At 58.7% G+C, this 22,296-nt stretch overlaps 1 protein-coding gene across 4 annotated transcripts in view; it reads right to left on the bottom strand.

Annotated features, from left to right (window-relative positions):
- KCNAB2 (potassium voltage-gated channel subfamily A regulatory beta subunit 2) overlaps positions 1 to 22,296 on the bottom strand; it is an 86,009-nt gene that overhangs the window by 63,541 nt on the left and 172 nt on the right. The gene's annotated exons all lie outside the window — the stretch shown is intronic.

The raw sequence follows: 22,296 nt of genomic DNA, 5'->3' as shown, positions 1-22,296 counted from the left end.
AGGTGAACAGGAGGCAGAAGAGAGGAGAGCAAATGGGACAATGGAAGAGAGAGACCATGAGGCAGTGGGGGAGGGGAGCCCCTCTGGGCCGCACCCCAGACTCTCCCCCCCCCCCGCCCTGTAGCCCCCACAGGCCGGAGCGCTTTATAGATGAGAAAGCCAAGGCTCGCTATATGAAATCGTATCCCAGGGCACTCAGTCGTCAGTGGCAGAGCTGGGAGGGGAACCAGGAGGGTGTGACTCTGGACCGGGGCTCTTTCCTCTTGCTGGTCTGAAGCGGCCCCTCGGGCCTGACTCGGGACCCCGCCAGCGCCCGCCGGCCCCGTGACCCTGTGCCCTGAGAAGGCAGGCTTAATTCAGTGCTATCACAGACCTCCAGGAAGCAGGCAAAAGTCGAACATTTCACATGACCATCTGCAGCCCTCACACCCCAGCATCATCCCTGGCCCTTACGTGGCTATTGCATCCGCCGACTCTTTGTAAACAGTTACCTTAGACCAGGAGGGCTGGCGAGTGCGCAAATGCGGGGCAGCAACGTTGGAGGCACCCCACAGGAGGGGCTCCTCTCTGGCATCGATGAGTCTGAGCCCCACGTTCAGGCTGGATCAGTAAACATGGAGGTAGGGTTGCTGGCCCAGTCGCCACTCCTGAATTATCTCCCAGCTACTGTGGCCTGGGACGAGGTCTGCGGCAGAGTCCTGGTGGGTGGGGCTTCCAGGAAAGTTTCGCTTTCCTGATGGAAAGGGAGTCTTCCGGTACATTCTTCCTCATGGAGGAGGCTGCTGACCACGTTCTACCTCCATTTTCAGCAGAAGGAGTGACGCTGGGAGTTTAGGGCCGGGCAGGGGTGTCTCAGGGAGGTTCAGGGGCCAGGAGGTGGCACTACAAAGGCCCAAGTGGGGCGACAAGCAGCGAGCAGAGTCTACTGCTGTCCCCCACGACTCGGCCAGAGAACAAGATCGTGTCCCAGACTGGTCTTGAGACCACCCCCAAACATCTTCCTGCTAGGTGGGGAACCTCACAGCGGTTCTGGATATTTCCAAATTTAAGAAGCAAGTACTGCCTTGATGTAACTCGTGTTCCTCCGGCTGAGACCCGGTGGGGGGTGCGGCGGGGAGGGGGCGTGTTCCCCGGGCGTATGTAGCCAGAGAACTGGTCTCGCACGTGCTGGACTCCCCCAGGGTGAGGGGCAGAGGCCCAGGTCCAGGGCGCTGGAGACACCGCTTTCCTCTGCAAGATTCCCTCGCAGGCAGATCTCGAAAATCACCCAGATGAGTCCCCTGGGGACAGATGATTCCCCCCCCAGGACAACCGAAATGATGAAAAAGGTCCTTTTTATGTTGATTTGAAATCCCTGTCCTTGTAACTATACCCGCTAGGCCCACTTCTGCTCCCCAGAGGCAAATCCTGTCTCTACGTCTCACGGCGCTCCTGTCCGTCTCGCAGATCCTCACACATCCCGCGCCGCTCCCCTGCCGCGTCTTTCAACGTTTCCCCCCGAGGTTTCCGACTTAAATTTCATTTGGGCCAACGGCACGCGATGTGCATTGCTTCTCTGTCACACGGAACCCTTACAGAACCGTAAAGGTGGCTGGGAGACTCCGTCATGCTGTGGAGGACACTGGGCCCGGGTCAGCTGGCCGCTAAGTGCAGGGGCAGAGATTTGACGCTTGAGGGGCTGACTTCAGAGCCTGGGCACATAATTAGCCACCCCTGGGTACGGCCTCTTTCTGGAACATCAACACTGAGGTCACGTCCTCCAGTCTGCTGTTGGCGGAGATTCTCTGGAAAACGACAAGGCACCCGGAGCCAGGAACAGTATCTCAGGCCTTGGTCAGCAGTCAAGGAGGGAGGGGGTCTCCTTCCTTGCTCTGGGACAGGGTTTGGCAAGGGCCCGGGGGCCCAATCCAGCCTATCACCTGTGTTTGCGTGGCCTGCGAGCGAAGAGTGGCTTTTAAGTGGTTGGAAGAAAAACAAAAGAAGACTGTTCCATGGGAATGAAAATTACATAAACTTCAAGTTTCAGCATCCATAAATAAAGTTTTATTGGCACAGGGCCATGCTCATTTGTTGTGCTGTTCTGCTCTGGCTGTCATAACAAAATGCCACAGACTGGGGGAGCTTCGGCAACAGACATGGGCTTCTCACGGTTCTGGAAGCTGGAAGTCCAAGATCAAGGTGCCGGCAGACTCAGTGTCTGCTGAGGGCCCGAGAGTCCTAGTTCACAGTCGGGCTGTGTCCTCAAATGGCAGACAGCGAGCCTGCTAGGGTCTCATCATCTTCTTACGAGGGCACCAATCCCATCAGAGGGCCCCGGGCTCACGACCTCGTCAAATCCTAATCACCTCCCAAAGGCCCCGCCTCCAAACACTATTGCACTGGGGGTCAGCACATGTGAATTTGGAGCCGGGGGGGTGGCGGGGGTGTGTGTCACATTCAGACCACAGCACTTAGTCACATATTGTTCACGACTGTGTTCATGCTACATGGCAGGGCCGGGGGGGTTTCGACAGCGACCGCATTACCTGCACACCAGAAACATGTGCTCTCTAGTCCTTCGTACAAGAGGTTTGCAGAGCCCTGACCCAGGACGACACTGCTCGTCACCACGCCTCATTAGACAGCCTGGCCTCCCTCCTGGAGAAACGAACCCCCCACCACCCGCCTGCTTCACACGAGCCTCCCTGTCCCACACCCCTCTCCGCCCTGTGCCCACACTTGCTTCTGGACCCAGGTCTGGGTCTTTACCTCTCTCTGCATGGTGCTCAGCGCTGAGCCACAAGCATGCTCTTGGACTCTGTTATTTGTCTCTCGCATTTGGGGGCATGGTGGGGGGTTTGGTGTCTTTCAAGCCAACCCTGGGAGTCGGCTGGGGGTTTTCGTCTCATGAGATCACAACCTCCCCTCTGGGGATTGGACATGCTAATCCACGCTAAGAACCCCTATCCAGAAGGCAGACCCGTTTCGGGGGCGGTGTGACCTCTAGGGTTCTGCTCATCCTCGTCCAAAACGTCACCACGAAGAGGCGAGCAACATCAGGGGGAGCCCTTGTTGACGCGGGGGGCCATGCGTCCCCACGCGGCGAGTTATTGTTGGCACGTGCTCAGTAATGCCACCGCCATCCCGCCTACACTCCCCACCTGTCACGCCATGTGTGAGGGGTCCCCCGGAGCCTTCGCAGCAACGCGAGCCTTCACGGTTGAAAAGCTCCCTGCATTTCTTTCCTGGGGGACGCCTCCCCAGGGAACATGCCGTGCAGATTTCCCAAGCATTCAGGACAGGCCAAGTCAAAACACCTGATTGAATTCAGGACTTGGCTCTGTGGTCTGTTGAAAGGATCCCCTCCCCAGAAGGCCCCAGAATGGGTGGACGCAGGGCCACAGGCCCAGCTCGAGGTTTGAAAGGGCTCCACGATGACTCATGGAAGCCAGAGGGACAGGCCAGACAACGTTGCAGGGAAAGGGACGCCCCAAGGGCAAGGTCCCTCCCGGCCCTGCCCAGCAGGGTTCTACCTGCTCCTTCTCCGATGCCTGGGGAACAGAGCAGGGAGGGAGGCCAGCAGGTGGGCGTGGGGACCCCGCCTGGCCCTCGGGGGCCAGTGGGACACCTGTAGCTGTCCATAGGTGGCGGCACATATGCTCTCCCTTCACAGGGGCGTGCCGGGGGGCGGGGGTCTGAGTCTAGTTGTGTGGCTCAAATATCCCTGCCCCAAAGATGTTCCTGACGCAAGAGAAACCTAATTATTGCAGAATCTTCTTTTCTTTGTTCGCCCCCAGCAACACGTCTAAAGCTCCAGTCAACATCAGCACAGACACAGCCCCAAACCGAACCCTGTCACCAATGGTTGTCTTTAGGTGGACAGGATGCTTGCCTAGGATGCTTAGGCATATGATGAAAAACATCTAGGGCGGGAGACCTGCCAAGATTGGGCGGGTAAGGGCCAGGGCGTCAATATTTTAGGCTTTGTGGGCCAGGTGGTCTCGGCAGCAAGGCTGTGCGAAAGCCAGCAGAGACAGTGTGTGACTGGACGGGGGTGGCTGTGTTCTAATAAAACTTTATTTACAGAAGCAGGTGGTGGGCTGGAGTGGGTCCTTGTAGTTTGTAAAACCCTGATCAATGACATAAAAAAAATAAAGGCGACGTCCACCATAATGAGATCAAGACAAAAGTGTGGGCCCTCGTGAGGTCCACAGCATCTGCTTCGCAGGGGGCTGGGGCCTGTCCTGTGTGAACATTCTGCCAGGAAGGTCAGAGGTGACCCCACCCTGCCTGCTGGCCGCACCCTGGCCCGCTGCTTGGCGGGGGTGCAGGGCTGGAGGGGAGGACGTACAGGGGCCCTGTGCGCCCCGAGTAATTATCCTGCTCTTACTTTGCTAGTAATTCTGATCTATCATCGGATTGCAGGCCTGATTAATCTGTTCCGGAATAAGCACGCAAAGCCGTCCTCCTGGCCGCTCTCTGCGATGCCGCTCGCCGGGGACAGCTGGCCGAGGGACACAGGCTGCTGCCTCCGATGCCGTACTATTTTTGGTTACTCTTTTTGCCTCATTTATTTTTGATGTGAGTTGCTCATACAGGCTGTACGTTCTCTTTCTCGCTCCTGCACTGAAATGAAATAAGCATAGTATTTTTAAACCCTGCTTGTGATGCTCCTGATTAGTGCGGAGGAGCGATGCACCTGGAGAGCGTCCTCCGCCGTAAGGCCACCTGCCCTCGCACGCCGGCAGAGCCTCTACCTGATGAAAACAGCAGGCCAGAGATGCCACACCTCACTCTCCTGGACACGGTGACCTGTGCAGTCCCGGAGAAAAGGCTGGGCCTTCAAGGTCCTGCCCTGAAGTTGGACTTTGAATGGATGGGGTACAATGTGTCCTCTTAGTGGCGTGGATAGAGGAAGCGCCACTGGGGCGCCTGGGGGGCTCCCTCGGTTGGGTGTACCACTCTTGATTTCTGCCCACTGGACATCCAGGTGAGAGGCTGGTGGTGTCCTCTCCTGCTCCTCAGTCCCTGGCCGGAGCGGTTTCCTCTCTTGTACCGCAGGGCCTTTGCAGGTGCTGTCTCTCTGCCTGGCACGCTCTTCCTTTGTGTCCCTGCTCAAACGTCACATCTCTAGAGGCAGTGTCCTGGAGCGCTCTCTCCAAAGTGACCCGTCTGTCATATGTCAGCGCGTGCCTCTCCTTCAGAGCTCGTGATTGTTCCCCTGGCTGTCTCCCAACTCGATGGCGAGCCCCCCGTGGCGGGACCGGGGCTGCCTCCTTCCCTGTGGAGACCCTCCTGCCAGGACAGGCTGAACGCACGAGGCATGTCCTGCTGCTCCGATCGGGCGGTGCTTTCCTTCTAGTTAACACGGACTCCCCACGAGGCCGAAACGAGCAGGGTGGTGAGTGGTGAGGTGAGAGCACATCCTCTTCCAGCTGCTCCTCCGAGGGGCCGCCCGGTGCCACAGTGCAGCCTGCACGGGCCCTGGTCAGCATCTCAGGCTGTAGCCGGACTCGAGTCTCCACCAGGTCTGGACCCCCAGCAGGACGATGCTGGGTTCCTGAAGCGTGCGGAGAGCCGGGCGCCTCAGGGGCACGCGTGCACGGGCGTGAAGACACACGTATACACACGCGCACACACATCCGCATCACCTCTGCCCCCTGCACCTGTATCACCTCCATCACCTCCCCAACTCTGTCACCTCCACCTGCACCCCAGGCTGCTCCTCTTCCTCCAAGCACTCTTGCTTCCAGTGTTCTACTCGTGGAGCCTTTCCCCTGAACGACCCTCCAGGACGCTACTTTGCCCCTCCCCCCACCCCCCCACCCCCACCCCGCGAGCTTCAGCTCTGGCCGCCACCATGAGCCCCACGGCTAGCCGTGCCTCCATGTCACCCCTCTGCCCTGAGCACAGGTTCCTACTCTCAGCTCTGTGGGCTCTGTCCACATGAGCATCCCTTGGAACATTCCCTCTCTTGCCCATTTCCACCGCTGGCCTTGGGAGTGCCTGCCTGGACTATGGTCATTCCCCTGTCACCAGAGTCCCGTTCCTGCTGCCCACCCAGGGACCTATCACATCATGCCTTTCCCTAAAGGCCTCAATGGCTGCCCAGGGCCTTCTCTGTCAGGTCCAAGCACCTCAGCTTTGCATGCTGAACCACTCACGGCCAGCCCTGCCTACTTTTCCAGTCTTCTCTCTCCTCTCTGAGCCTCCTGCACACCTGACCTTGGGCCCACCTGCCTGCGCCTCTTTTCTGGCACACCTGACCTTGGGGCCAACTGCTTGCCTCTCCCCTCATGCCCCTGTGCCCATGGCACTCCCGTCCTCGTTCTTGCTGTTGCCTCGGGGGACCGCTACGTCTCCCCATCTGCCAGGGCCTTCACCAGCCTCAGGGTCCAACGGTAGGTCCCCAGGCCTAGACGGGTCACCCCGGGGGTGGGAAACAGTGGGGAGGCAGCTCGCACTTTCCATTTCTAACTCCTGTACCATCTGCGTCCTCTCAGAGACCTACCTAGAGTCACACAAGTCTAAGAGGCAAAGAGCTAGGACGGGTCTGCCTAACTGCAAAGCCAACACTCTGAATGACAACCTTATGCCATTTTGCCCCCAAATCCACGATGACTTCTGGAGAACGCTCCCTATAGTTTTCTCGTCTAAGTCTTCAACACTTGAATGCCAGCCCTGCCCCTGGGCACCCCCTCCCCAATAACTGCCCTCTGCCCCGGAGCCTAAATCCAACAAGGAGATATATATATATATATATGGGGCTGATGCCCCAAGGCTTCCCCATCTCTCATATTCACCAGAGCAGGGGCAGGAGGGACTCCTCAGCTCGCCCTTGAGAACATGAGTAGCCTGCCTGTGACCTAGGGGATGAGGTGACTGGAACACCCCCGAATCTCCAGAAGGCAAGCAAGGGCTCATCCCACATCCCCTAAGGCAGAGACAGTCAAAGTCTGCATGTCCTGATCACACTTGAGATTAAAAAAAATGGTTTTTAAACGTTTATTTATTCTTGAAAGAGAGAGAGAGCAAGCAGGGTAGGGGCAGAGAGAAAGGGAGACACGGAATCTGAAGCAGACTCCAGGCTGCGAGCTGTCAGCACAGAGCCCGACGCGGGGCTCGAACTCATGGACCGTGAGATCATGACCTGAGCCAAAGTTGGACACTCAACCAACTGAGCCACCCAGGTGCCCCTTGAGATCGTTCTTGAATCCAACATCTACCTACTTCTTTTCTAGTTATCTCCAAACTATGACAAGTAATGCTGGATTTCTCTTTTTTGCAGGAGCAGCAAAATTCATTTCAAAATAAGCTTATTTAAAAAAAAAAAAGCTTAAGGGAAAAATATAAACGCAGAAACGGGCTCGGAAGTGTGCACGTATAACCCAGATCCTGAGATGGCTGGCCAGTGACTGAAGCGTGGGAAATCTTGCCAAAGAGAGACAGACAGAGAGCCGAGTGCAAGAGAGTGTCTCTGACATCCCAGCAAAATCTCATCCCAGCAGTCCCAGGAGAGGGCGTGTGGACTCCACAGCAGAAGCCCAGGGCGAATGTGAGTTCCAGGACATCGTGCGGTTCTCGCTTGCCTTTGAAACTAATTTTACATCCGCTTTTGGGAAAGTGTGTCAGGGGTTTCTCATCTTACAGGAAGTTTATGAAGAGAATCTAGGGAGAGACCAGAACACCACCACCCCCCCCCCCCCCACCCCCCGCACTGCCCTGGTGGACGGCGTGTTCCAGGCCAGCCCTGGTGAGAAGCTCGGGGAGGGGGGTGTAGGCACAGGAAGCAGAAAGCAGATCTGAAGGGGTGTGTGCATGTGCGTGCGCACACACACTCACACGTACATGCACACACATGGGCCCACGCCACCCAGTAGCCAAGTGGCCCATAGCCTGCTGGTGCTTGGGTACCCAGAGATGCCGGGAAAAGGCCTCGCCTTCCAGAGGCCAGACACTCCACCCCGCGCAGGCCAGACGGGTAGTGCTGACCTTCCCACGTGTAGAAGGCACTGATGTCCTAGGCCACCCCGTGGGCAGCCTCCTTCTGCTCTAAAAAGTAGATGCCAACGGGGCAGGTAAAGACCGAGGGCCCAGGGTCCCCACAGGGGTGTGGGGTGGCCAGAAGGACTTGAGAAGCACACGATGCCACCTAGACCCTCGGGCTCGTCTTCAGGGGAAGTGCACATTCAGCCACGGCGCATTTCAAACAGACTCAGCGTGTCCCACACTTCTGGAGGGAGGCAGAGGGGGTTGGATCTGCTCCTACCTCCCTGGGGATGAAGCACACCCAGGGGCGCTGTTGCTTTCTTCCTTCTGGGCCCTGGCCAAGGCCAATTTCCTGTCTCTACAGCTCCAGCTGCACCCGCTCCCAGAGGAATGGCAGGGCTGCCCCAGTGCCTCCCTCAGGGGAACCAGACCATGATCGAGGCCACAGGCATCTCCCCAAGAGGCAGCCCAAGGCCTGAGTTCCCAAGGGGCAGCCCCTCCTGGGTGGGAGTTACACGCAGTGTGAGATCATGGGGCTGGGCAAGGAGGGTTCTCACCAATTCTGGGGTCAGGACCAGCTGATCTGGTCCTTCCGAGAGGAGAGGCTTAAAGATTATGCACGGGGAACACGGGAGATCTGTCCCTGGTGCTGGCAGTCCTGCAAGGGGTGGGGGCTGGGGGGGGGGTGCAGCTTCCTACAGCAGGACCAGACTAGGGGGTCATTTCCCTTGCAAAACCCAAGCCCTGCCCTTCACGCCAAGTAGAAAGCCTGCAGGTCTCAATGGCTCCCCTTCAGGATTCCCTCCTCACCGGTGCTAGAGTGGGGATCCGGGGTGAGGCAGCGGCCCCCTTGGGGGTGGCCGGGCAACCCACAGACTGCATCGAGCTAAGGACACCCTATGGCCATCACGGCCGTAGCATCTCCAGCCCCTCTAGGCCGCGGCTGCAGCTGCAGGGTTGCGAGGACCTGGCTGGCGCGCGTCCACCTCTCAGCAGGGTAATCAATGAATCAAGGGGCTGCTCAAGGTAGGGGAGGGGCTCGGAGGCCCCCCCCCCCCCCCAGCCCCGTCCCCTGCGATGGCAAGAGTAACGGTGTTGCACAGTGTCCTTGGGAGGGCCTGGCTTCCCCCTCTCTTTTGGGGGTATCCATGATAAGAGACCATAAAGAAAACATCTCTCACAAACGGCTCAAGTCCTAACTGAGCGGAGGCAGGAAAACAGAGTTCCAGGGACGGGAAGGAAACAGGCAATTCTGCTGGTGGTTACAGCCATGAGCACTGATTACTGCGTCTCAGAGCCTGACTCAGCAGTCAGAGCAGCTGACACAGGAGGGAGCCGAGGTGGCATCCACCGATGGATGGAGCTGCTCCAAGCTTCGTGGCACAGGGGTGCGTTTTAACCGCTTACACCCCAGGACGGGAGGAGGAGGGACCCCAGCTTCCTGGTGTTCCCAGATGGGCAATTTCACAGTCTGTCCACATGAAGTGGCCATGCTGGCATTGTCTTGTGTTCCCAAGCAGTCCCTGGGCACCTGGCCCTCCCCCAGGTGGGGCTGAGGTCTCTTCCCCTCTGGAGCCCTGCAGGAAGCCACCCCCTGTGCAGCCTGTTTGGGGAGCAGTGGCTGTTGCCATCTTGCTCACTGATGTGAGTTTCTGCAGCAACATTGGAGGTGGGGAGGCTGGTCCTGGGCTGTGGGGACCGGAGCCACCTACTCTGGGCCAGCCCCGCACTGGGACACTCTGGCCATCATGTCCAGCCAGTCCCCCTCCCTTGTGCTTAGCACAGTGCCTGGCGCAGCTCCAGGCTGGCCGGCTGCACTGACCGTGTGCCGATTTCACACACAGTGGGGGTCGGATCCCTGGACGGTAGCTCTTAACCTCACTCTCAGGTGCATCTCGATAGTGACCCTTGGAAGTTGGGGGCCAGATCCTGGTTCCAGCTGCAGAGGGGAAGCAGGATCCTGAGAAGCAGAATTCTGGCTGAGCAGCATGTCTGACAGATCCAGGGCCCCCTCACAGGCTGGCATCCTGTAAAGGGGGTTTACCTGAGTGCCTCCCATCCACCGTCAATGAGACACACGGCCCTGTCTTACCTGCTCACCTTGTCACCCTCAGGTCAGCTCTAGAAGGAGGGCCTGGGCTTCCCACAGCCTCTCCGGGCTGCTGAGCCAAACCTGGTTGGGCGGGGGGGGGGGGGGGGGGGGGGTTCTGCCTTCCCAGTAAGCCGGCAGATGCAGCTGGGGAAGACCCCATTCTTGACAGCATGAAGCCCTAGTTCCGGTGTAACCGTGGGCCTTTGACACAACCCCCTCTCCCCCGTGCCCCCACTCCGGGGTCCTCGTGAACTCTCACCCCCAGCCAGCAACACCTGACATGTGATCTTCGCCAAGGGGAAAATAAACAGGAGGCTAGAAAGAAAGTCATAGAACCCTCTGTAGGGCACTGGGGGTGCGGGTGGACATTGGGGGCAGAACCCCACTGCAGCAGGTTGAGGTGTGTACCCGCCCCCCCCCCCCAAAAGGTCAAAGTATTAATTCCAGAGTATGATCTTATATGACAACAGGGTCTTTGCAGACGTAATTAAGGTAGGGATCCAGTGATGAGGTCACTCTGGATTGGGAGGGTGGGGGGAGCCCTTAATCCAGTGACAGGTGTCTTTGTAAGAAGAGAAGAAGATTCAGACACAGAAAGAAGGAGATGTGAAGGTGGGGGCAGATGACACATCTAGAAACCTGGGAACGTCACTGGCAGCACCAGGAGCTGGGAGACAGGCCTGGAGCAGGCGCTTCCTTGGGGCCTCCAAAGGGAATGAGCCCTGCCCACACCCTGGTTGCAGACTTGTAGCTTTCAGATCTGCGAGAGAGTAAATACGGCTATTTTGAGCCTCCATATTTGTGGTAATTTGTTCTGGGAGCCCTAGGAAACTGACATACCCACCACCAAACCCTTTAAGCCTTGGGATCTCAGTAGGCTGTACGGGAGGCAGAGGAACAGCCTTCTCTTGGGGGAGGCGAGACCACTTGGGGGGGGGGTGCTGGAGCCCCGTGTCCCCAGCCCTGGCTTAGCTCCACACCCTGGTCAGGAGTGGGGGCGGGGAGTCTACAGGGATATTTCTGCAGCTCTCCCTGCATTAGCATCTGTGAGAGGGCTCCTGGGGCTCTCCCCGCTCTCCAGGGGGCTGTAGGAATAAATAACAAATGGTTTCAAAGAGGATTACGGTCCTAGCACCACATGACGGAGGCATGGAAGATTAATATCTTGCCCATGCAGCACCACACTAGCAATTTGAAAGCCAGCTTTACCCCAGCACATCCATTAAAGGCTCTGCTGAATTAAGAGCTATGCAGAAGACAGTCACCAGGCGCCGTGCCTTGGTGATCATAATTCACAGGGAAAAATAGTTTTAAATGAGAATACCCATTGTTGGTGAGGCTACGATGAAGCTACTCCATTCAGATGTTGCTACTTCTGGGCTACACGGCACAATCTTCTGGTGAAACAACCGGGGTATTACAGATCTATAGCCTGGGATCCAGAAATCCGACTTCTAAATATATCCTAGAGGTTCAAGACAGCAAATAAACCTAGACACACACAAACCTCACTACAGCCGCTAAACCCCTAAGGAAATCATGTTTAAGTGAATGATGGAAACCCAATAGGGTGTAACGCAGTCACTGGCAGTGAGCGTCCCCCATAATTGGGTGAGGACTGTGGAGAGCTCCCACGTCTCCGCTGGCAGAAGGGAAAGCAGACAGGTGACAGGGGAGGGGTCCCTCTTCCCAGCCACCCTGTTGCTGCTTCAGATTCAGTCCCCTCTCTGGTGAGGACGGCCTGGGTGCACAACGCAGGGAAAGGCTCCGGTGGCAGCCTGGGAATCCCACAGGGTCGGGGGTGGGGGTGGTGCTCTGCCAGGGCCAGTTCTCACCTCCTCATCAATGGAGCTGGAGCAAGGGTGGCCAGCTGGGGGCCGGGCGGCGCCTTCCTGGGGTTTCCCTGTATGCTGACCTGGACCAGGGATCCCGATGACCCTAGACCGGGAGTGAGGCCAGGGGCGTGCACCTGCCCCGTCACGAGGTTGGTCTGGGACACAGGATCGGGAGTCCTCTGAGGTCATATCCTACCTCCGTCCTCTGGTTGCATGACCCGAGCGAGGCATGGTGCCTATTCTCCCCCGTGAGGCGCAGAGAATCATATTACCCACTCCTGGGGTGGCGGGAGGATTAAGAGCAAATGCGTGCCAGGTTTAACCAGGGGCCTGACAAAGAGCAGGGCTGTTATTGGACAAAGGCAGCTCTGGTACAAATAATGACAGTGACAGCGATCGTTGCTGCCATCATCCTCACCATTAACCCCATCGTCATGACCACCATCACTATCTTCATAACCACCATCCCCATTACCACCGCCACCATCACCATCCCCATCACCACTGTTATCCCCACCATCACCCCATCACCCCCATTATCATCCTCCCCATCACCACCATCAGCATCCCCATCGCCACTGTTATCCCCACCATCACCTCTATCACCACTGCCATCCCCACCATCACCCCCATTATCATCCTCCCCATCACCACCATTGCCATCCCCATCACCACTGTTATCCCCACCATCACCCCCATCATCATCCTCCCCATCACCACCATCACCATCCCCATGACCACTGTTATCCCCACCATCACCCCCATCATCATCCTCCCCATCACCACCATCACCATCCCCATCGCCACTGTTATCCCCACCATCACCCCCATCATCATCCTCCCCAGCACCACCATCATCACCCCCATCACCACTGCCATCCCCACCATCACCTCCATTATCGTCCTCCCCATCACCACCATCACCATCCCCATTGCCACTGTTATCCCCACCATCACCCCCATCACCACTGCCATCCCCACCATCACCCCCATTATCATCCTCCCCATCACCACCATTGCCATCCCCATCGCCACTGTTATCCCCACCATCACCCCCATCATCATCCTCCCCAGCACCACCATCATCACCCCCATCACCACTGCCATCCCCACCATCACCCCCATTATCGTCCTCCCCATCACCACCATCACTATCCCCATCACCACTGTTATCCCCACCATCACCCCCATCATCATCCTCCCCAGCACCACCATCATCACCCCCATCACCACTGCCATCCCCACCATCACCCCCATTATCGTCCTCCCTATCACCACCATCATTATCCCCATCGCCACTGTTATCCCCACCATCACCCCCATCCCCACCGCCATCCCCACTATCACCATCACCACCACCATCATCCCCATCATCACCATGTCACCATCAACATCATCTTCCAACATCCAGATGAAGTGCCAGCTCTTTCTCACAGCACAACAAAAGGCGTTCAGCTATTCAGGTCCCCCCCCCCCCCAAACTGCCGGGCCCTCAGCTCCCCTGCAAATCTGCTGGTGGGGCCATGGCCTTCTCTACCTGCCACCTGGGACCACTCAATCCGGATGCTCTGGGACAGTGTCTGCAGTTAGGAGGAATTATCTCCGCATAATTAAGTGGCTTGGCTGTAAAAACACGAGGCGCATCCTGGCTGCTGGGCACTGAACATGTGGTCTGTTCCGGGAGGCTGAGGGGCTGCAGGACAGAGGCCGTCCGTTCAGACGCCAGGCGGCTGGGAGGCTGTGGCCATCAGCCGGTGCTGCCGGCCCCAGGACCGCAGCTGTCTCAGCATGCAGGTTCAGTCCCCACGTGCCGCCGTCTCTGGCTGGGTGCCAGGCCCAGAGGCCGTGGCTGCCCTGACCCCCCCTGGGGCACTGCCTGGTGTTCAGGGTGTGCCAGGATCGTGCCCTGGATCCGGTGGTGGGTAAGACACTTTGGGGGAGGATCTGCTGGCGGGTAGCCAGTATGGGGGAGAAGAAACGAGGGAGCCTGCGGTGGGGGTGGCCTCTGCCCGCCCCCAGGGAACCCAGGCTTGGTCCCATGGTTTCAGCTTAAGGACCCAGAGCCCATGAGGTGGGGAGCGTGCCGCAGCTCAGCTCCTCCAAGTGGAGCCTCTGGAGGTTCCTGGGGTGGAGGAGTGGGCAGAAGGGGAGCCCCAAAAGCAGTCCTGGTGGAGGGCAGTGCCAGGGTGGGAGGCGCGACTTCATTCCTGAGCCACAGGGAACTCACGGACTCATCTGGACGGTGGCATTTACCTGTCTCTGCAGCTCTGAGCCCTGGGCATGAATGCCGTGAGGGAGTTGGGTGGTGAGTCTGGCCTCCGAGGCACGGAGTGTGCTGCTTCAAGGGACTGTGGGCACTCGGGAGACTGTGAGGTCAGCCCAGGGCAGGCGAGTGCGCTTGGGGCCCGTGTGGGGGGAGCGGGGGGCGATGCCCTGGCACCAGGCAATTTCACCAACACATACAGGGAAACGAGCATTTCCCTGGAGAACGAGGCACAGGCTGTCTGGCTCAGGAAGTGGGAAGGCCTGGGCTGGGGTTGCAAGAGTAGCCCCCACAATGGGTGGGCCCCTCCTCTAAGGACGGTCCAATGCATGGAGCGGGGTCCCAGGGACCATGGCACAGGTTCGGTTTCTGCCCAGAGGGTTCCCTTCTCTGACTGTTCTAGGTCCGTGGGCCACGCTTTTGCACCCGTGCCCAGCTCGGCAGAGGGTGCCTCCAGCTGGGCGAACGGGAGCTCCGTGTGCCACTGTCCACCCTGCCCTGCCCTCTGGGAGTGTCCACTGTTCCTGACGGTCGCTGACAGCCTGCTTTGGCGCGTCCCCCCTGAGGGCTGAGCTGGGGGCTGCAGCGGTGATGACACAGACATGCCCTGTCCTCGTGGGCACACGGTCTAGGAGGGCCCAGACACCAGCCACAATGGCCACTATGGAGTGCAGAGGCATACAGGAGGCTAGCGAGGCGGCTCAGGGACCCAACACAGGTCAGCGGTCAGGAGCCAACAGGTAGGATTCCTCCCTGAGCCTTGGTTCCTTCTTCCTAAAGTGGGGTCGCTGGACTACAGGGCACCAGACTGAGGGGCCTGAAGGGACTTTGCTGACGCCCACTGGCTGGAGGAGCAATGCTGAGTGAAATAAAGCCCTGTATTAGTTAAAGTGCCTGCTCACACTGGGGCTGTGTTAGAGACCAGGGATTCTGGCCGAGCGGGGGGACAGGTGCCCTCGTCTCTGTGAGGGGCTGGGGGAAGGGCCCCCTGGCTCGTGATGCCTTTGCGTGCAGAGTGCTGGGTGAGAGCCTGGGCTGCACCTGCCGCCCCCTCTCCTACTGTTCACACAGGCTGCTACCCCGGGACCCACGTGGGCATACCATGGGGCCCAGCCAGGCCCTCACACCCATACAGCCCAGCAGGTGGCTGGGCACCTCCAGCGGTTACCATGGTTACCAGCCTGCAGGAGGGTGGGGAGAAACCCTCTTTTCTGCAGCCCTCCCAGGGGCACTCTGTGGGCTTTGCCAGAACCTTCTAAGCATGGGTGAGATGCAGCCTGGGCTGTGTGAATGTGCGTGTTTGGGAAGGTGGTAGTACCTGAGGGACCCTCAAGGCAGGGCTGGGGGCGCTCATGGGACCTGGTCAGCTTCCCTCTCCCCACACTGTATGAATGACCCAGCTCAGCCCCACAGAAGAGGCAGGAAACATCTTCTAAAGATGAGCAGCCCCCTAGACGCTTCCTCGCTTGGCCCAGTGTCCTTTCCCTGAGGTCATGCCAGTACCTCTCGCTGTCCCTGCACTTTTTTTTTTTAAGTTTCTTTATTTTGAAAGAGAGTGAGTGAGTGGGGGGGGGGGCACAGAGAGAGAGGGAGAGAGAGACAACCCCAAGCAGGCTCTGTACTGTCAGCCCAGACCCTGATGTGGGGCTAGAACTCACGAACCGTGAGATCATGACCTGAGTGGAAAACGAGAGCCGGGCACTTAACCAACTGAGCCCCCCAGGCACCCCGTCCCTCATCTTTCTGTATGCAGCTCTCCCTGCCCAGAATGGTGCCCCGTCCTATGTCCCCCTGACACTCTGGCTTCAGCCTCACGTCTCTTCCTGACCACATAGGATGCACGCTGTCTGGTGGCACCTGCCCGGCCTGAAGACACTTCTGTTGTGGCCCAAGGGGCACCCATGTGTCCCGGACCCCACGTCTTCTCCCCCAGCCGATGTGGCCTCATCCACACCTTTTTGGGACAGCGAAGGAACGGGTAACTTCCCGGCACAGGCCTCAACTGCACAGAGCCGGGGTTGGGAGCACAACATCTCCTACGGGCAAGCACAGCTGCTCGGGCTGTGACATCAGGCCTGGGATGGTTGACGCATCTCATGCAAACAAATCCTTTTGTTAGGACAGTGGGTGCACGTCCCCCAGCAGATGCCCCGCGTGCCCTGGTGGCCTCTCCTAAACCCACCTTTCAGCATGAAGGGGAAGCACAGTGAGGGGGCAACCCGGTGCCTCCAAAGTGCCCTGGCTGGGGCAGCTGGGACCCCCTACTCCCCCCCCCGCCCCAGTCACCCCTGGCTCCCTTCTCCAACAGGTGTAAACGGGGAGGGGTCTGCTGCTCCAGGAAAGTCAAAGCTTGCCTGTGGCCCTGAAGAAAGGTGGCCGTTTTGGGTTGGGATTTGCAATTCTGTTCCGGGTATCATGTGTCCTTTGTAGGAGCAAAGGGACAGAGATGGCTCCGGGCCTGCTGTCCCTGACACCTGAACACCTCCTGGCCAGGGTGACTAAAAATACCTTCTTCTCATTGAGAGGGAAAGGCAATACCCCCGGGGCTGGGGGGACGGGGAGAAGAAGCCAGGAGCAGAGGTGGGAGACAGGCTACCGAGATGGGGGAGGCGAGATGCCACAGGATGAGACCAGAGGGACAGAGCCCGCTCCTCTGTAGAGCCTGGCTTCCATCAGACAAGTGCACGGACCGTCAGCATCCCCAACCAACAAACCTCATTCCGAGAGGACCACGACGCTACTGACAATGACACCCTGTCACGCTTGTCAAGATAAAAGCAGGATTTGAGGTCACAGATGACACAGGTGTAGCAGGTCACTCCTGGAGAAGTGGGCTTCACGCATTCCTGAGACTCGAGGAAGCCCCAGGGTGCCCTTGGCATCGGAGCCTCCAATGACCGAAGCTTCCCTGTGAGCTGCCTTAGGGAGAAGCGAGAGCCGCAAGTTCACCGATAAACACAACAAGCTGGGAGTGTTTCTCAAAGTGAGGTCTCAGAACCCCTGGACCAGTGCTGGCGAAAGATGGAGCCTCATCAGGACCCTTGGGGGACTGTTTCCGGGTGCTCCTCCCTGCGGTTCTGGCGTGTGCGCCCATGGCCCTTGGCACATCTGGAGCCCTGGGACCCCCGGAGCCCCCTGCTTCCCCGCTCTGCAGTCACACTGTGTGCACAGCTACCAGTGAAGCTGGAGAATCAGAATCTCCTTGCTCGTGCCTTCTAGTATAGCCGATTTTCTTCCATCTAGAAGGGGCGGGAAGGGCACTGTTCCCAGGGAGGCCCTGCCACCACAGAGCGTTCAGGAAAGCATGGCTCGCAGGCAGAATTCTAGATCCTTCTGCCCTTGGCTGCATTTGACAGCTTGTGGGCATCAGGGCTGGAGTTTGCTCCGAAGGATCCCCCAGCTGCCGAGGGAACATGGAAACATGCTGCGGTGACGGGAGTGGGTACGCTCAGACAGCGGCTCAGCAGCCCCCCCAGTGCCCACTGCAAGGGTGTGCGGGCGTGCAGACAGTCGCCGGGCAGACTGGCCTGGCCCTCCAGGAGGCCTGAGGTAAGGGAGGGCAGGACGAGGTGCGTCCCTCCATTCACAGAGAGGCTCTTCTCTGCAATGGCAACGGGACGGCACCCCCTCCCCATGGAAGTGGCTGGCTGGGCCCATTCTGAGCAGCCCTGGGGGGGATCATGAAGTCACTCAAAAGGGGACCCGAGTCACTGCTCAAGCCTTCCAGGGAGCCCCCTGGGCTCCAGGTAGGGCGATCATTTGGAAGGTGGCAGGGTAGCCGACATTGACCGGACACCCTGCTATGAGACATGGATCGTCCCTATGCTTTTACTCACATAGTCTCGTTTCGCCAATCCAGAAAGAGTGTGAAGCCAGATGGCTGAGAAGGCGAGAGCCAGAGACTGAGGGAGATGCGGAGCTAACTTCCCACCAGGGTCCACGGGCCAGACTGGTGACCGAGGGCCCTGTGGACAAGACCCGGTATTTAGGGGTCTTTATGGGCTCGGTATTTATGTGCTCATTTACTGGGGAAACTGGCCTAGTGACGAACACTTTGCTGCTCTGTCTTGAACTCAGGGCAGGGATCTGAGAAGTAGGGCATTGCCTAGCTTTCAGCCTCCAGGTAGATGACTGCCCAGCAGCCAGGGCCCAAGATTTCCGTGGAGAAAATGACCAAACTGAGTCTGCAGCATGGGTACGAAGCTGGAGGAGATAGTCCCCCCTTTCCGCTTCTTCTCTTGCCCCAATCTTATCTGTACCTCGCACGACATCGAGAGCCAAGTCTGCAGGTGCCTGTGTGCTGGGGTGAGAGAGAAGCAGGCTGGCTGCAAGGGGGACGGCAAGGGAGGCAGGGGCCAGGGATGTGGGCAAGACAGGTGTTGGGGGACTGGCTGTGCTATGAGGGACACACACAAGCCCACATGCATGCCAGGGTCTCCAGGGTTAAGTACGTGGCGATGATTTGGCAGAGCAGGGAGAGCCTCCTGAGACCACATCCTGTGGGGCTATGAGTTAGAAAGCTGGGTGTGGCTGTGGGGCACCCTCATGGCTGTGGGGCACTGGGCCCAGAGCTCATCCTTGGGATACAGGGAGAGGAAGGCCAGCTCTCAGCTGAGCCCCACAGGAAGTGGTAAAGTGTAAGAAGGCACGGCAGCTGTTCACGCCCACCCGGCAGGGAGACTCTCCTACCTGCCAAGGGCAGGCTGAATGGAAGCCTCAAGCTACCCCACAGAGACAGTATGACCAGGTGGGTCACCATCTGGTCCCAGGGGTGCTCTCTCTCCTGGGGAGGCCCTGTTCCCTCTTCCTCCCCTGAAGTGGCTGAGCCAAGAGAGGTCGGCCAAGGACCACCTCTGTTCACAGAGTGCTCCAGAGAAAGGCAGGACCTGGAGTGAATGGAGGGCAGAGTGTGTTAGGCTCCCCTTCCTGAAAAGGGTGGGTTTCCATGTCCCTTGGGAGCTGGGATTGAACCCTGGCCCTGCTGTGGATCTGAGACCCATCTGTGTGTGTGAGCTCGGGGCGGGGGGGGGGGGGGGGGGGGGGGGGGGGGCGGGGGGGGGGGGGGGGGGGGCGGGGATTTCCGGCATTTCCGGAGCTTGGTGGGAAGGGGGAGGGGTGGTACCTGTCTCAGAGTCTTGGCACAGCAGGAACAGAATCAAGGTTTCCTTAGGAGTTAGGAGGCTGGATCAGTCTTTCCACCCTTCTGTGCCTCAGTTTCCCCATCCTGGCTAACCAGCCCACCTTGTAGGGTGATTTACAAAGATCTGTCACAGAGCAAGGTCCAAAGTGCAGGCCCAGGATGACCTAAGACTCTTCTCTCTTTTCATCTTGCCAGGTGCCTTGGCCCCTTGCCTTCTCTTTGATGACCTCTTTGGAACCATGGCGCCCTGGCTCTGGGGACCTGCCAGGCCAAGCAGGATGGTATCACTAGAATTCTCTGTGGTTGATGACATTCCCCCCTGCCCCCCACAACAGCTCCCCAGTGACTCAGACACACCCCAGGGCACTGGTTTCCTCTATACATGTCAGCAACATCTCAGAGTGGCCTAACCAAAGGGCAGCTGAATCCAATGGTTGGGCACATCACAGGGTGCTGGCTTCTTCCGATTGGGAGAGGGTAAGATGACCTGGGCTTCCATTAGTGGGGTGTGAAGGGTCTGGATCCACCCCTGCCTTCGGTGACCTTGGAGAAGTCTCTGCCTCTGGGCTTCCGTGGACTCCCTTAGGGGGGAAGATGGCCAAGACCTTTCGCCTCTATGAGGTGAGACCCCCTGGCTGCTGGGAGAGGGGATGGAGGGAGGCTCAGTGTTTCTGGCCCCCCACACCTTCTGAGATGGTCCTCCCCAAGTGCCACCTGCAGCTGCCACTGCCCTGCCCTGTTATTCAGGGACTCCAGGAAATCACTCTTCTCTGGGACCTTTGGTGACATGAAGGTCACTGAGAATGTCGTCAAGGACTAAACACGTGCTGCTTTCAGCCGGAGTCCCCGGAAACGAAACGCGTGACACAGGTTCCAACAAAGAGGAGGCCTTCCTTCGCCACTCTGAGGTGTCCGGTTGCCTTGGACCCAGCACCAACTAACAGAAAGTCTGGAGGAGCCCCCCCCACTCCCTCTGAGCCCCTACCGGAAACTGCCAAATCAAAATTTGTGCCACTCACTTCCTCCTGAATCATTTGGAGATCGTTGGCAAAGAAAGCCAGCCTCTCAGGCTGTCCCTGTCCACAGAGCTCACTCATCCCTCAGGCTCCCAGAGCGCATGGCCGGCTGGGACCCTCGCAAGGCAGGAAGTGGTATCCCGTTTCGCCACACCTGTGGTGTGCAATCACTTTTGTGCCCAATTCTTCCCAACCAGGCTCCACATTCAGACCCAAAGGGTTTTGAGCACAAGACCTGGGTTTCACATTTTTCATAACCCCCCTCCCATCCCCCACGGCCTGGCTCAGTCCTGGGCGGGGGGGGGGGGGGGGGGGGGTTGCCGAGGAGTGTCTACAGACTCTGGCAACTGGCAGGGGAGAGAGAAACACAACAGCTGAACCTCAGTTGTATAGGGGAGGCCTCCCCCAGGGTTGCTTTCCAGGCAGGAACAAGCTGCAGCCCAAACACCATCACTGCCACTGAGGCTGGGTGTGGATCTGGAGTGTTCCCATGGACGCAACCTGGGGAGCCAATGCCCTCTGGGCCCCTCACTGAGACAGCACATGGGCAGGAGCCCAGGAACTGCACATAAGCCTGGCTCTGCAGGTGGATGCTTTTCCAAGCAACAACCAGGAGGGCAGATGGGACTCTCCACACGCAGGTCCCCCAACCCTGCAATGTGTTAGCAGAGTGGGAGCTTGCTCTTGGCACTGGAAGGGGGATGGCATTTTTGAGGGGGAGGAGAAGTTGCAGAGAAAGAAGAAACCCCGAAACGACAGACCCTGGGACAGCTGTGGCCTGAACTTGGTGTTCTCACTCTTCAGATGTGGATGTATTAATTTCCATAAATGCTAATAGCCCATTTCCCCAAGAGCTATTACTTATGTCATCTCCCCTTGGATGCGGTTCAACACAGGACAGACAAATGAAGGGGAGAGAAGGCAGCCCTCACTGGCGGGTCCCCTGCTCCCCACCCATGTCCCCACCAGGCAGCTCGGGTCTCTTTCCTAAGGTGGCCCTTGTAACTAACTGCAAGGTCAAGACCCCCAGCCTTCAGCCCCGCAGTGGAGTTCTGTCAGGCCAGGAGGCAAAGAAAGTTACCAACCCCGAAAATGCTGAATCACAAAGTGAGGCTGAACAGGAAAGTGGGGGTGGGGTGGGGAGGGAGATGGTGGCCAGGGAGGAAGGCAGGAAAGGGTGCTAAGGGGCTTCCCACCTGGAGCCCCCCAGGATGCTCTAGGTGAAGTGCAGTCCTCCCGCGGGATCCCCCAGGATAAGCGCCAGGAGGAGCGGAGCCAGGGTGTGACTGGGTGGGAGGGTGGCAAGGTGGGCAGGTACTCTGGCTGCTGCTACCGCAGCACGAAACGGTGCAGCTTCTGGGTCTCTGCATCCTGCGGGAGCAGCAGCAGGTAGGGAGGTAGGGAAAGAAGAGAAGCTGAAGATGGGGAAGGGGCTTAGGCACGGGGTGGAGTGGGGTGGGGTGGGGTTGGGTGTGTAGGTAGCCCGAGGAACTGGTGCAGGAAGGAAGTGCCAAGGACCTGGGGACCTGAAAGGTGGGGGGAGAGCGCCCACCGAGAGAGATGTAGGGGCTGGGAGCAGACTGGATGGGAGGATGGGAACAAGGATCGGGAGAGAGAGGCAGGATGAGCCTTCAGAAGCAATAAGGAGAAGAGATGGGGAGGTCCGTGGCCAGGCGCGCTCGGATGGGGCTGCGCAGAGGCCGCGGGAAGGGATGGGAAGGAAGGCTGGGGACAGGGGGAGGCGAGGCTGCAGGAAGGGGAGGGGGCAGAGGTGGGGAGGAGGGCACCCGGACGAGGGGAGGGATGAAGTTTGGGGCAGGGGTCGAGGATGGGAGCTGAAAGGTCGGGCGGGATGGGGGAAGGGAGATGATGGAGAAGGAGGTGAGCCGGCTGGAGAGGAGGTGAGGACGGAGGCGGGCGCGGGGACGCGCTGTGGAAGAGGAGATGGAGAATCAGCGCGGGCCTCGCGGGTGCCCGCCGCT

Source organism: Puma concolor, chromosome C1 (genome assembly GCF_028749965.1).
Source record: "Puma concolor isolate L17-30 chromosome C1, mPumCon1.1.hap2, whole genome shotgun sequence".
Classification (NCBI taxonomy): Eukaryota; Metazoa; Chordata; class Mammalia; order Carnivora; family Felidae; genus Puma; species Puma concolor.
The sequence above is the reverse complement of the archived record's forward strand: the minus strand, read 5'-3'. Positions and strand labels throughout refer to the sequence as shown.